Source organism: Callospermophilus lateralis, chromosome 13 (assembly GCF_048772815.1).
Source record: "Callospermophilus lateralis isolate mCalLat2 chromosome 13, mCalLat2.hap1, whole genome shotgun sequence".
Taxonomy (NCBI): domain Eukaryota; kingdom Metazoa; phylum Chordata; class Mammalia; order Rodentia; family Sciuridae; genus Callospermophilus; species Callospermophilus lateralis.
Window position 1 is genome coordinate 52,921,024 of NC_135317.1, and position 15,975 is coordinate 52,936,998.

Consider the following 15,975-nt stretch of genomic DNA (forward strand, 5'->3'; position numbering starts at 1 on the left):
GCAGACGAGTTTTTGACCTTAGTTGGTCCTCTCCGGAACTGTCATGGTGGCCATCTATTTGCAGGGGCTTCATCTCCAAATCAGTTCTATGTTCATGTGGTCACTGGGGTCAATTGCTGGTCAGAAGTTACCTTGGTGTGCCTGCACTTCTAAAGAAATCTTCCTCCCCAGATAAATGGAGATACTTGTATCCATAATTGCTAGCTTCATATCAACATCAATAGACTCTATCAAGAGTTAGTCCCATTGATCCTTTTCTTTTGACATATTTCCCAATTAGCTCCTTTTGCTTCTGTTTCTTTTCTACAAATTATCACATTTTGCTTTCTTGTTTACTTTGGAAGTAGTTTAAAGAAAACCCTAAAGTAATTTAAAGAACACCTGTGACCTTGCCTACATTTCACTTCTCATCACTAGCTATTACCTAACACTGGGATTACAGGCTTGCGCCATCACATCCAGCTTGTACGTTCAGCTTGTATTTGGTATTTTGTGTAAAGTTTTTTTTTTTTTTTTTTTTTTTTTAAGAGAGAGAGAATTTTTTTTAATATTTATTTTTCAGTTTTCGGTGGACACAACATCTTTATTTTATGTGGTGCTGAGGATCGAACCCAGCGCCCCGCGCATGCCAGGCGAGCTCGTTACCACTTGAGCCACATCCCCAGCCCAAGTTTTTGTTTTATCTTTTAGTACTGGTGAATGGACCTGGGGCACTTTACCACAGAGCTATATTCCCACACTATTTTATTTTTTATTTTGAGACCAGGTTATCTCTAAGTTGCTGAGGGCCTTGCCAAATTACGGAGGCTGGCCTCAAACTTATTATCCTCCTGTTTCAGCCTCCCGAGTTGGGATTACAGGCCTGCACCATCATGCCTGGCATGCATTTTGTTTTATAATAAAAAAAATGAAAGGGTATGAAGAGACATACTGATTTAACTTTCTGTTATATCATTCTGTTTCATTTGGGGACTATCCATCTCCACCTTCTGTCCCCATCCCCAAGTTTCTCACAAAGACACACATTTTCCATCAAAATCACTTAAGTGATAGAAACTTCTGGGCCAACAGATTTTAGTTCCTGAAAGTAAAAGATGAATCCGTTTTAGGAACTGGGAGTGTAGCTCAGTGGTAGAGTATTTACCTAATATGCAGGAGGCCCTGCTGCGTTCTAGCCCCAATACCAAAAATAAGAAAATGAAAAATAAATTAGTTTTAATTAAGGAGAAGTTCTAGGTTTTGTTATGTAAAGTAAGATCCCCAATAGCTGCACAGCAGTACCTAGGTTAAGAAAGGCTACCATAGACTTACTGAATCAGAATCTTCATTCTTTCTTTTTCTTTTTTTTTTCTTTTCTTTTTTTTTTTTTTTTAGAATCTTCATTCTTCTTAACAGGAAACATCTAGAAAAAGTGAAGAAACAGTAGAACAGGTGGACCACCAGGAGCAGGTGTGGAACTCAATGTGCTGCAAGGAGGAAAGTTATTGGGAGACAAGGGAGGTGATGCAGGAAAGAGCTCTGTTTTGGAGTGGCATCAATACCATGTCAAGGGGTTTTAATTTGTAGTCAGTGGGGCGCCAATGAAACACCACATCTACCACCGTGGCCATGGCCGTGGCCAGACAAATCATGAGAAGCCCCGAGCTTGCAGTTTTAGAAAGGTCATAATAGAAGCAAGATTATTCAAGGTTGCAGCAGGAGGATCACAAGTTCAAGACCAAACTCAGCAACTTAGTGAGAGTCTGCCTCAAAATAACGATCAATTTTAAAGACCTGGGGATGTAGCTCAGTGGTAGAGCACTTGTCTAGCACCTACAAGGCCATGGGTTCAAGCCCCAATACAACAAAAACACTAGTCCTATGTGGTGACTCATGCCTATACTTCCAGAGACTCCCCCAACACAAAACACCAGCAGCCCTAGAGGAACTGTGAATGGAATGTCAGGTACTGATTACCTAGAGAATTAGGCAAATAAACAGACGTGGGAAAGGGAAAAGAGAAAGATTACAGAGAGTCCAAAAAAAATTAGGAGTTTTTCACACTGCATCTAATAAGAATTTTCCAAGTGGTCATGACAAGGTTTAACTGGCAGTAGATAGAAAAGTGAAACGCGGTTAAGAATGTGAATGTGGACAATTTTTTGGAGGCTTTCGACCACTGGGAGAAGGACATAAATGAAGCATAGGAATTTTGAAGCAAGGACCACCTTGAGAATTTTTATAAGCTAAGAGGAAGGAGGTTGGAGAGAAAAATTTTAAATACAGTGTTAAGGGAGTGTTAAAGGAGTTGGGGCTACCAATGAATAATGAGTTGACAATGGTAGAGGAGAAAGTAGAGGTCTATTCAATGGTGGACGCCAGGCACTTGACCTGGCCACAACAGAACTGAAGTCACAGCACTGAGTACAAATGTACAGGCAAAGCCTCTACTTGGCCTCCACTTGAGGAGGGAGGAAGTGTCAGGAGGGCTGGTGGGAACAACAAGGAGCCTTCTGTTGGCTGCTTGCAGGGGCGGGTTGAGGAATGTTTCCTGATGAGCAGAATAGAAAGCACCTGGCTCTCAGGATGCACCCGGGACTCTCTGAGATGGATAACTAAGGGGTGTTGGGCATCTGAAGTTAAGGTGGCACCACTTAATACCTTTCAGGTTACAGTCAAGACCTTGGCTGTAGCATTTGCCCTTTGAACCTATCAACTCGTAATCATAAGAAGATGAAGAGATTATTCTTGAACAGGAGACAATATAGATCATTGAGACTAAGGAGAAGATGGAATAGGGAAGTGTGTTTGTTTGATAGATTTTTGATTTCTAAAGTGCTGGGGATCAAGCCCAGACATGAGAGGTGCACAGTACTGTACCTGGATAAACCTGATACATACCAAAATTTGTCATTATTACAGCTGGACTCTCATCCTGGAGTGCTGGTGGCTGAGGCAGGAAGATTCAAGAGAGCCTCAGCAACTTAGTGAGACACATTCTCAAATGATTAAAAAAAAAAAAAAAAGCAGGGGGGCGGGGGTGACAGTTCTGCAGCTCAGCTGTAATGTGCCCTGGGTTCAACCCCTAGTACTTAAACAATTTTTTTTTTTTTGATCACATAAAGGACGATCTTAAATATTCTTAAAAACAGTCATTTTAGTAAATGTATTCTAGGATAAAAAGTACTAAAATGAAATACTTAAATATTGTCTAGTAATTTTCTTTTTTTCTTTCTTCCTGTCTTGTTGGTTGGTTTTTGCAGTACTGGTAATTGAATTCAGGGGCCCTATACCACTGAACTGTACCGAACTATATCCCTAGTCCTTTTTAAAATTTTTATTTTAAGACAGTGTCTTCCTAAATTGCTGAGGGTGATTTTGAATTTGGCAATCCTCCTGCCTCAGCCTCCCAAGTTGCTGGGATAACAGTTGTGCACCACCACACTCAGCCATAGTAGCCAACTTAAAGGAGCTCCCAGTAGCCAAATTTGTGACAGTTTGAGCATCAAGAATAAAAAGAGGTTGTAAGACGTTGAAAAACAGAAGTCCATGAATCCTTACTGATCCTAGTAATGGGAGGAAACAATACTCACTTGTCATAAGTTGACTAATATGGCAGATTCTTGCCTTGAAATTCACTGGGGAAACGATGAAGATGAAGCCAGCCAGCCCTTTGTTTTTTTTAGGAGAAACAGCAGTTGAATTCCAGATAAAAGAAGTTCTTAGAGGACTGGAGAGACAGCTCAGTTGATAGATTGTTAACCTTGCATGCACAAGGCCCTGGGTTCAATCCCCAGCACCACAAAAAAAAAAAAAAAAAAAAAAAGGGACCTAGAACTAGAAAGCAGCCATTCTGTAGCCCTGGGGAGTGACTGACTCAGGTATCGATGACCCAAAGCTGCTGGAAGAGAACCCTGGGGAGAGGACATTTGTACATATGTGAAGCATCCCACAGATGAATGACTGGCTCATCCATGCTCTTCTAGCTATTTAATTTTTTGTTTTATCTTATATTTTTAGAAATAGAGTTCCAGCTGGTCTAGCCCTTCTGAACTCAAGCTATCCCTGCCTCTGCCTCCCAAGTAGCTGGGACTACAGGTGTGCACCAACAAACCTGGCTCCATGATCTTTTATAATGGAAACATTTTCTGTCTACACTTTAACCAGCTTCTCAATTTTTTAAAAAATTTTTTTCCAGTAGCATTGACTTTTATTCATTCTTGTTACCTGCTTAGCTTCTCAAATTTAACATGACTATTAGTGAGGTGATCTATTTAATATTTAATATACCTTCTGACAGGGTATATTAACCTCATTATATCTCACCAGTATTCTTTTTGTAAAGTTCTGATTTGTTATACATGATGGCAGAATGCAATTCATTTCATATTATACATATAGAGCACAATTTTTCAAGACACTGATTGTACACAAAGTATTTTCACAGCATTCATGTCTTCATACATGTACTTCGGGTAATGATGTCTAACTCATTCCACCATCATTTCTACCCCCTTACTTCCTCTTTTCTCCTCTATCCCCTCACCATATGAGGATGCATTTGCATCCTTATATCAAAGAAAACATTTGGCCTTTGTTTTTTGAGGCTTGGCTGGCTTCACTTAGCATTCATTATATTCTCCAACTTCACCCATTTACCTGCAAATGCCATGATTTTATTCTCTTTTAATGCTGAGTAATATTCCATTGTGTATATATACCAAAGTTTCCCTATCCATTCATCTACTGAAGGGCATCTAGGTTGGCTCCACAGTTTAGCTATTGTGAATTGTGTTGCTATAAACATTGATGTGGCTGTGCCCCTGTAGTATCTGTTTTTAAGTCCTTTGGGTATAGACTGAGGAGAGGGATAGCTGGGTCAAATGGTGGTTCTATTCTCAGTTTTCCAAGAAATCTCCATACTGTTTTCCATATTGACTGCACCATTTTGCAGCCCCACCAGCAGTGTATGAGTGTGCCTTTTCCCCCACTTCCTCGTCATCACCTGTATTCTTTTTTGTAAATTTTTGACATAGGTGTCTTACTATGTTGCCCAGACTGGTCCCAGACTCCTGAGCTCAATAGACCACACCTCAGTTCTCTGACTAGCTGGGATTACAGGCACATGCCACTAGGCATTTATAAAGTATTCTTGCAAAAAAATGGATTTAAATCTTACTAAACCCTTAGACCTATTTTCCAGTTTACTGAAACAAGCTAAATGCTATCACAAAGAGGTAATCAGATTAATCCAGAACATGAAATTTTCTGTAAGGCAACTAACCTGATTTCCAAATTGTAATATTTTTAAGTGGGAAGAATATATCAGATTAAGAGAGATAAATGAAGTATAAAAACTGAATATCATGAAAAGTTAAAAAGAAAAAAAAGCAGCCCCTCACTGCTGGCAGATGAGCTGGCCTGACTCCAAGCACCAGACCACGGAGCTCTCCTGTTGAACACAAACCATTTCACAGAATGCCAGAAGACAGGGTCACCCTCTAATCCTAAGAACAGACAAAAACAAGAACATTGTGCAAACCACAGACTCGGCCAACATTCCCTTTGTCTGCATTGTTTCCCTTGCTTCTAGTTAAGATAACCATAAAATTACTCCTGCTTTTTGACAGGACCCAATCCAGAGCAAAACCCCTGTTTTCTTGAACTCTCCCCCAAATCCACTAACACAAGCCACAGCCCTATGTGCCCTGACTCAAGCTATAAACAGATCAGTCTAATATGTTTAGTCTTTCTACCTTGCCAAGCAGATCTTCAAAATTACCTGGAAGGTCAGATTCTTCCTCCCCCAACTCCACCTTGGTACTGGGGATTGAACCCAGGGGGTGCTTTACTGCTAAGTCCTTATTATTCTGAGACAGGGTCACAAAGTTTCTGAGGGTCTCCTGAAATTGTTGAGGCTGGCCTTGAACTTTTTTTTTTTTTTAATTACAGGGATCAAACCCAGGGGGTCTTAAACACGGAGCCACATCCCCAGCCCTTTTTATTTTTATAATTTTTTTTTTAAAGAGAGAGAGAGAGAGAGAGAGAGAGAGAGAGAGAGAGGGAATTTTTTTTTTAATATTTATTTTTTTTAGTTATCGGTGGACACAGCATCTTTGTTTGTATGTCGTGCTGAGGATCAAACCTGGGCCACCCACATGCCAGGCGAGCATGCTACGCTTGAGCCACATCCCCAGCCCCCAGCCCCCAGCCCTTTTTAAATATTTTATTTAGAAACAGGGTCTCACTGAATTGCTTAGGGATCTCTAAATTGCTGAAGCTGGCTTTGTACTTGCAATCTTCCTGCCTCAGCCTTGAGAGCTGCTGGGATTCCTGTCATGGGCCACTGGGCCCAACTGGCCTTGAATCTTTAATCCCCCTGCCTCAGTTTCCAGAGATACTGGGATTATAGGTATGTGCCCATGTGCCTGGCTGGAAGGCCAGTTTCAGATTTGGAATTCTTGAACACCTTAAAGTCCAGACTGAGACATACCATTGTGGGATGATCTTTCCTCATCTTTCTGTTCCTAGCTTTATTCCACAAGACAAAGAGCAGCTCAGGCTCCCATATGGACACAACAGGTCTCATGCCCAAGGTTCATCTGCAGCTCTGCAATCTGCAGCCTGTCTGGGTCAGAGGTGCACACCAGCAGCATGGCCAGCCTTGAGAAAATGGAGCAGGGAAGAGGTCTGTGTAGTTCCTGACACGGGCATTGGGCCACTTGTGCAGAGTACAGGGCCCAGGACATCTGGACGATGTTCTTCGAAGGGAAGGCTCCCGGTGGGCCTGTTAAATCTTCCCAAATGGGGAGGATTTTGGCGAATGAGGGCCAGAATGCTGTCTGCTAAAGCACAGGGAGGAGCTGGAGATACAGTTCAGTGGGAGATCTCTTGCCTACCATGCACAAGGCTCTGGGTTTGATTCCTATTTTTAAAAAATAAAAATAAGGCACAGGGAGGCCCTTCTTATCTAGTATTGATTTTATCAATCTATATTCCCATCAAAGATGACTATTGCATCCTGGCATAACTAAACACTAGATAGTATCAACATTTAAAAATATTTATGAATGCATTACATGTGAAAAAATATCCAGTGTTGTTTCAACCTGAATTTCTATAATTGTTAGACATTTTTGCGTTTACTCCTCACTGGATCTCCTATTTGCTGGACTAAGACCATTTTAATTTTATACTTGTCTATTCAAGCATAAGAGTTTTGGGTACATTAGGAAAATCAGTCAGGCACAGTGGCGCACACCTGTAATCCCAATGACTCTATAGCTGAGGCAGGAGGATCGAAAGTTTGAGGCCATACTCTGCAATTTAGTAAGGACTTCTCTCAAAATAAGAATTTTAAAGACAGCATCCCTGAGATCAATGCTTATCACTGAAAGTAACAAACAAAAAGTTCTGACTTCAGTTTTAGAGTTAAAAAAAAAAAAAAGCAAAGACAATGCAAAAAATCTTACTTATTATGGTTTAATTTCTCCTTCCCTAGAATATCTAGACCTTGATGGTAAGTCATGTGAATTGAAAAAAAGAACTCGAGTTCAGCTGGGGATACCAAGTCAGCTGTGGCAAAGACTGTGTGACTTGTTGGCCACTGTTTGACTTTTGAAAGACATGGACAGTGGGGAGGGGAAGGAGTGACTAATGCCTGGAAACCAGATGGAATGGAGGGATTTCTTGACCAAAAAGTCAGCAATCATTCTTCCCTTTGACATTTAATATCGTTAATATTAAATATTTCATGTTGTTGGGTGCCGTTGTCTAAATATAATAACATTAGACTTTTGTTTTTGTTTTGGTACTTGTATTGAACCCAGGGGTGCTTTACCACTGAGCCACATCCCCAGCCCTTTTTATTTTTTATTTTGAAACAGGGCCTCACCCTAAATTGCTTAGGGCTTTACTAAATTGCTGAGACTGGCCTTGAACTTGTGATCCTCCTGCAGCAGCCTCCAGTTGCTGGAATTACAGGCATGCACCACTGAGTCTGGCTAACATTAGCCTTTTTTTTTTTTTTAAAGAAGCTAAACGAAAGAATAGTAGTAGCATCTCGATATGTGTTAATGCTATTCTGAGAAATTTTACAGGTATTATTTCATTTATTCTTTACATGAAGTTCTAGATGACATAGCAAGCTCTCCAACTTATACCCCTAGTATTTATTGAGCACCTGCTACTCTTGAGTCCAGTTGCCACTGATATTCCAAGAGAAGAAAGCCATGGTCCTTGTCCTTTTGGAGTTGTTGTTAAGGCAATATAATATAAGGTGGGTGTGGCAGCAAAGGATTATAATCCAACAACTCGGAAGACTGAGGCAGGAGAATCACAAGCAACTTAGTAAAATCCTGTCTCAATATTTTACCAAAAAGCTGGGCACAGCAGTTTGGGAAGCTGAGGCAGGAGAATCACAAATTCAAAGCCAGGCTCCCAACTTAGTGAGGCCCTAAGTGACTCTCTTTAAATAAAATATAAAAAGGGCTGGGGATGCGGCTCAGGGGTTGAGTGCCCTTGATTTCAATCACCAGTACCAAAAAGAAACATTTTTTTTAAAAAAGGAAATAAGATGTATTGACCAAAGTATACTGTTATATTGTGTGCATTTATAAATATGTAACAACAAATCCCATCATCATGAACAACTATAATGCACCAGTAAAAAATGTGGGAAGAAAAGATGTATTATACATCTTATACAACTGTGAAGAAAAAAAGCCACAAATTTTTGTCTTGTTTTTTTTTTTTTTTTTTTTTTCTGAGACAAGTTTTTGGTATGTTGCACAGCTTGGCCTCCAGTGATCCTCTTGGGCTCAATTGATCCTCTTGCCTCAGCCTCCTGAGTAGCTGGATTGTAGGACACCAGTTGCCTGACTGAAGAAAAAAAAAAAAAAAACTATTAATTTTTGACCATGTAAAATTTTAAAATAAAAATTTAGATGACCAATCCTATTGTAAATATAAGTGACAGGAAAACTAGGGTGGAGGGATATCTTTGTAACCTATATGGTAGGTTGATATTATTTTCTCTCTCTCTTTTTTTTTTTCGATACTGGTAATTGAACCCAGGGGTGCTTCAGCACTGAGATATATCCCTAGTTTTTTTTTGAGGCAGGATCTCTCTAAGTTGCTTAGGGCCTTGTTAAGTTGCTGTGGCTGGCTTTAAACTTGACATTTTTCTGGGAGAATAGTCATGGGCCACAGTGCCTGGCAGGAAAACTTCTTTTGAAGCTTATTGTTTTCATAATTACAATCGTGAAATCTCAGCTATGTTAATCTTCTCAGGTTTGTTCTCTGCTATTTGTCCATTTACTGGATTTCTCTTGCATATAAGATTTTTAGGCAGGTACTATCATTTCATGGAGAGCCTGATTACAGTTGGTTTCTCACCAAACTTGCCTCAGGTCAGAGCTTCTTAAAGCAGATTGGATCAAGTCACTTTAGTCCAGGTTTAGTGTCAAGTCTGTCCTGGGCAGTATGGCCACTGTTTTTTTCTTCCCATCCAATGGAAAAGTGACCTAATTGTGGGTGACGTGTGTCCTTATTGCTCCTGGCAATGGTAAAATCAATTTGACAAGTATGTTTTGAGCAAATACCTTGGCTCAGCACTGTCATGGGGAGCTGAAATGTCTAATGAAGAGCCATGGTTTTGTAATCAGGTGAATCTAGTTACTTTTCTCTTCCTTCCTTCCTTTCTTTCTTTCTTTCCTTCTTTCTTTCTAATGTTGGGGATTGAACCCAAGTTTGCTTTACTATTAGGTTGCTGAGTATGGCCTTGAACTTGTGATCCTCCTTAACCTCCTGAGTCACTGGGATTAAGGTGTGTACCACTGCACTCAGCAGACAAATCTAGTTTCAAAACATGAGCTTGTCAGCTGTGTCTATAATCCCAGTGATTTGGGAGGCTGAGATAGGAGGATCACACGTTCAGCCCAGCCTCAGCAACTTAGACAGGCCCTAAAGCAATTTAGTGAGATCCTGTCTCAAAATATAAAAAGAAAAAGAAAAAGAGCTGGGGATGTGGCTCAGTGGTAATGGGCCCCTGGGTTCAATCCCCAGGACACCCCACACCCCCCCCAAAAAAAAAGAAGAAGAAGATGATGAACTTGCCATTGTGCCCCTGAGAAGTTTCTTAAATTCTAGGTCAATTTCTTTATCTGTTATATATGATCAGGCAGCTTTGAAAGATCCAAATGCAGGTCCCTACACCCAGGTATCCATACCAAAGTAATCTGGAAGAAGAATCTGGAAATCAGAGGGCCTAGCGAGAACCTCCAGAAATAAGGATCACAAAAAGATATCTAGTTATCCCAGAGTCTGCCAATCTCCTGGGGCTCTTTTCACTTGAACTTTGTGTCTCTTTGCTTATCTATAAAATAGGGATGATAACTATTCTTACTTCAAAGGATTATTAAGACAATTAAATGAGATAACGCATGCGAAGACCTTAGAATCAAACTGGCACTTAATGAAGAACTAATACTGTTTTATTTTCTAATTTTTATTTTATGTCTTACATAATGGAATTAAGCATGTTCAAAAATGTTTAAGGAGAGAAATCATTGCTAACTTTTTGATTCTGGGACTCCTTTAGAACATGAGAGCATGAAATAGGCAAGTGACAAAAAACAAGATAATAATAATCAACACACACTAAAGATACTTACCTTACTCAACCCTAAATAAATACATATGACAACAAAGTAAAATAAACATTTCCCACTTAATAAGTGCTATGGTTTGGGTAAGTGTCCCTCCTGAGGCCCATGTGTTAGAGGTTTGGTGGCCATCTGTGGTAGTATTGGGAACCCGAGTAGAACTGGGCAGTCTGTGGAACTTTTACGAAGTGGGCTTAGCTGGAGGAAGTTAGGTCACTGGGGGACACTGGGCCCTCAGCCTTTTCCTCCTTCTTTCTTTCACTTCCTGTCACCATGAAGTGAACAAGTCTCCTCCATCACAAGCTCTTGCGGTGGAATTCTGTGCTGCCATAGGCCCAAAGCAGGGGCCAATCAGCCATGGATTAAAACCTCCAAAACTGAATAGCAACAGCCAATCTGAGATTCAACTATAGCAACAATGTTGCCAGTTTGGTTCTAGAGCTTCCTGGCTCCTGTCACTTACTCTTGCTATGATAGGCTGCCTCATCACAGGATCAATAGCAAAGGGGCCAACCAACATGTACTGAAACCTACAGAACTGTGAGCCAAAATAAACCTTTCCCTTATGAAGGCTGAGTAACTCAGGTATTTTGTTATGTTATGGGCCAGGCTATAAGGGCAAGGACCAAACAGACGCCATTTTACCCTGAGATTCCATGTTACATAAGAAATGCTTCTCCTATGGGAACACCTTGCCTCTCTACCTATCAATAGTTACTTACCAGAGCATGTTTGGCAACACAAAATGTTAATCCTTATAAAATGTAAAATTGTTCTGTGTTTGGTTCCCATTTTTCTTGGACAGTGTACCCTGTCAGAGATTGTCTAAACATTAGTAACCATTTTTTAACTTTTACTCAAATAGGATCATTTTTGACCCACTTCCCTTCTGCTTGCCTGCTACTATGCCAACCTGGAAAGTCTCATGGGAAATACTAATGTACCCATTGCATTGTTTGGCTAACAGCTCAATTCATCTTCTGTACCCCTGCTTGCTTGCTTGCTGTTATGCCAACCTGGATATGGTCTTTGCCTTTAAATACCCTGAAATGCTCAGGCTCAGGACTATTCCTTGCAGAGAAAGTTATGGGTCCTGCAGTAAATAAAGAGTCTCCAATTTGGACAAAACGGACTTGGTATGTTTTCGGAGCAGTCTGCCCCATAAACAGTTACAGTGATGCAAAACTGACTAACAAAATATGATAAATATATCACATCATAAATAAACATAATATAAAAGAGAGAAAGTCAGTGACATTTACTGTTGGTCAGGATATTTGAAAAAGACGCTCTCACACACATTTTTTTTGAACAGTATAAATTAGCCAGGTATGGTAGTGCATTCCTGTAATCCTAGCAATTTGGGCAGCTGAGGCAGGAGGATCACAAGTTCAAAGCCAGCCTCAGCAATTTAGTGAGGCCTGGAGCAACTATATCTCAGGATTTAAAAAGTTTAAAGGTTTTGAGGCTGTAGCTCAGTGGTAAAGAACCCCTGGGTGCAATCCCCAGTAGCAAAAGACAAACAAACAACAAAGATACAAATTAGTCTAACATTTTAGGAGAATAATTTAGCAAGGTCTGTCTAATTTTTTAATAAACTTTCTTATAAAGCAATTGTCATTTCTAGGACATCTGAAATATTTGTGTGAAAATTAGTTCATTTATTAAATAAATACTTTTTGGAGTTATTGCCTCTGTTCTAGGCAGGCGCATGCGCACGCGCACACACACACACACACACACACACACAGCTACACATACAACAGTGCAAACAAAGGGCAACAACACTGCTCTCAAGGCAAGAAACAACCACCAGGACTTCAGGTTGCTTCCAGTGCTAAGAAGGAAACAAAATTAATTTAAGGAATTAGAGATGGGGATGGTGGGGATGGGCTATTTTAGGAAATATGGGGAAAAAAGGCTTCCCTGAGGGAAGCAAGTGTGCTAGGGCACAGCAGGATGCCTGTGGCGAGAACTCCAGGAGGATCACAGGCCAAAGGCCTGGGGCAGTAAGTGTCTGGCTCTTAGAGAAGCTGCATGAAGGATAATAACTACTGTTCACTATAAACAGAGGCATGGAAAGACAGGTAAATAAAAAGATTCAATAGTACATTGTGCAGTTGCTACCAAGAATGAGGAAAAATGTCCAAGATATAAAGCAGGGCATGGTGGCACACACCTGTAATCCCCAAGACTCTGGATTCTGAGGCAGGAGAATCCCAAACTCAAGACCAGCCTGGGCAATTCAGCAAGACCCTACCTCAAAGTAAAAGATAAAAAAGGGCTTGGAATGCAGTTCAGTGATATATTATCTAAAAGACATTACTGAAACAAAAGTTTCATACAGTGCAAATATTGAAATATACACATATATGTGTGTGTATATATATGTATATAGAGCCTATGTTGGTATGAATAGCTTTCAAATTTTAACTGATAAAGTTATAATGCTTACTAACGAACTTACACTGCATTATTCACAATGCATTTATACATTAATAATTATGCAGGAAACCATCCATCAATTACATGAGGACCTTCTCTTGGCATGGAAGCCAGGTAGATTTAGGTTTGGCCTTGAGAACTATCTGTGGCTCTCCCACAGCAATAGATTGCCCAATGCATGTGACCTTTATCTTCCCTCTGCTAGGAAGATCTCTCATAGTAGCTCCAGAGATGAGTGTAACCCGTTGGGAACTGGACAGCCCAACTTTAACCTTTTTTGGTGAAGAACATTCTATAGACGGCCTTTGATGTTTCCTAATATTAATAACGCAGGTGCGGGCTCCATTTTGGCCAGAGTCTGGAAACTCAATCCATCTGATCAGCTTGCCCCCGCTTTTGAAACTACTTTTGGTGTCCTCTGTTTTTTTCCGTCATTCTATTTTTCTTAGCTTTTATTTCTCAGCCAGCTCATTCCACAGAGGGGAACCCCATTTCTACCACCCGCATGGAACGCAGGCAAGGTGAGTATTAAAAATTACACATACATTCAGACAAGATAGAGTACATTCAGAATGGTAAGGCTATAGACTTTGTTTCTATATTCATCAAACAATCAGAAGACTGTAAAATTTGGCTTCTCATATGGATTAGTTTCCAGGGAGAGGATGTGCTGATCACACTGGTCATTTGATGGCTTTTATTTTAAAAAATGCTCATCAATATTGAGGTTTCTATGAGTTTGGAGGCATTGATTTTACAATGAGAGATGGCTGTGCACAGGTTCATGGACAAGTGTTTAGGACCACAAAGTTGAGGACCAATACCAATTTCCTCTCAGACCCCATGGAACAGCCCATGGCATCCTAAGTGTCCACAGTATTGCTCCAACAACATTCACTATCTCAGGCTGATGTGAAGCTTAGAGATAGCATAGTGTGTGTTAAGAGGCCACTATGGTGCCTGAGCAGACAAGGTATTCAGTGGTATTAATTTTGTCCATTCCTCCTTCACAATAAAGATTCCCATACTCAAGAGTCTATAATATTCTTTGGGAGAATGGATTATTTAATGGGAACTAGAGAATAAAATACTACACTACAAAGTACTATGATGTGCATGTGTCCCCCAAAATTCATGTCTTAGAAACTGGATTCCCAAGGTAACAGTGTTGAGAGGTGAGATCTTGAAGAGGTGAGGAAGTCATAAAGGCTCTGCTTTCATGAATGGATTAAGGCCATTATTGTGGGATAGTCATGGAATGGGTGAGCCAACTCCCAGTCTCCCCACCCCACCTCCTGTCATGTCGTGACAAACAAGATAGTCCTCATCAGAAGTGGCCCCTGGATCTTGGACTTCCTAGTCTCCTGTGAGGATGGCCTTAAGCTTGAGTCTAAGTAACTTCATTTTAAAAACTCCAGTGTGAAACCTGCAGTCTCACCAGGCACACCCACAGAGCCCTCCATTAAAGCCCCAGACAAGTTACTTCCCCTCACCCTGATAAAGAGAGTGAAGCCCCTGGCGGGCTGTCCTCGCCTGATAAGAATGAAAGGTGAGAAGATCAGGGTGGAGACCACCAGACCAGATGTTTCTGACCTCAGAGTAAATGATGTCACTGAGAAATCTGATGATGGCTGGTAAGGATTGAAAGGGGAGTCGAAAGCCTCAAAATTTAGTAAAAATAATAGAGCTGATGAACAGGGATTCAGCCAGCTGAAACAGGGATGCACTTGAGCTGAGAGCCTGATGAGGACCTGACATCCCACCACTTGTCATCATTCCTGATCCTCTGCATGATCCTCACTGTTCTCAAACTCTACCGCCTCATCTGGACCTTGGTGAGAGCCACAACTTCTCCCTACAACCCTCTCCTCAACTGGTCGTCCACTCCACGCCAGGAAAAGCCTGCCTTGGTTTCGGACCTGGTCACCGAAGTCGAGTGAGTGTGCATCTGCTGGACATGAGGCCTAAAGCTTAAGACTTTTGAACTTAACCTGTAGAGGGAATGTCTGTCATTAGTCACGATTAAGTGTGTTTTGCAGTGTTTAGAATTAATCTAGAATTGTTTGCTGTGAATTGATTATGTCTATTGCAGTGCCTAGTATTAAGAATTGTCGTTTTCTTGATTAAGAACCTATAGAATGAAATTGTATTGAGTAATTTGAGTGAATAAAGCATTAAAAGGGGCAGAAGTGAGTGGACATTCTTTGTTTCTCCCCTCGACTGCAAACATTGCAATTTTGCCCCCTCGTGACATCTCCAGAAACATGAGCCAAAATAAAATTCTACTGTTCATAATTTATCCAGTCTCAGGTATTCCACAAGAGAAAACAGAATAGGCACAAAGTAAGAAAAATAAAGAGTTGACAGAATTTATAAATAGTCGAGGAGGTAACAAAGTCTGATGGAAATTTTCCAGATAAATCAAATTCTAAACTTGACTTTTATTGGAGTTGATTGAATTTCTTGAATAAAAATCCCACAAACTGTGTGGCTCTGTTTTCTTTTGCTTATTACAAGAAGTTCTGACCTAATAAATTGGGGTCACCTTCCCTTATTTACAAGATTTTAGCAACTTGGTTGTACTGTGCAAAGCCTTTCCAGGGCAAAGGATAGGATTCTTTGCATCTGTCTCAATCACTAAGACATTGACAAAGTGACTTTGAGCCTCCCTTGTGATTTCAAAAACAGAACCATCTTATCTAGGGTTCTCCCCCACATTACCATGAAACAAAGCCAAGTCGTTACACCATTTTGTCCATAAAAATTTTAAAATACATATTTCAAAATATAGCTGTGGGACCACTCTCATGCCTGAAGAACCAACTATCCTGTGCAGTCAGTGATAAAGCCCACTTATGACAAGTTGCCTCAAGAAGACCTCTATGAA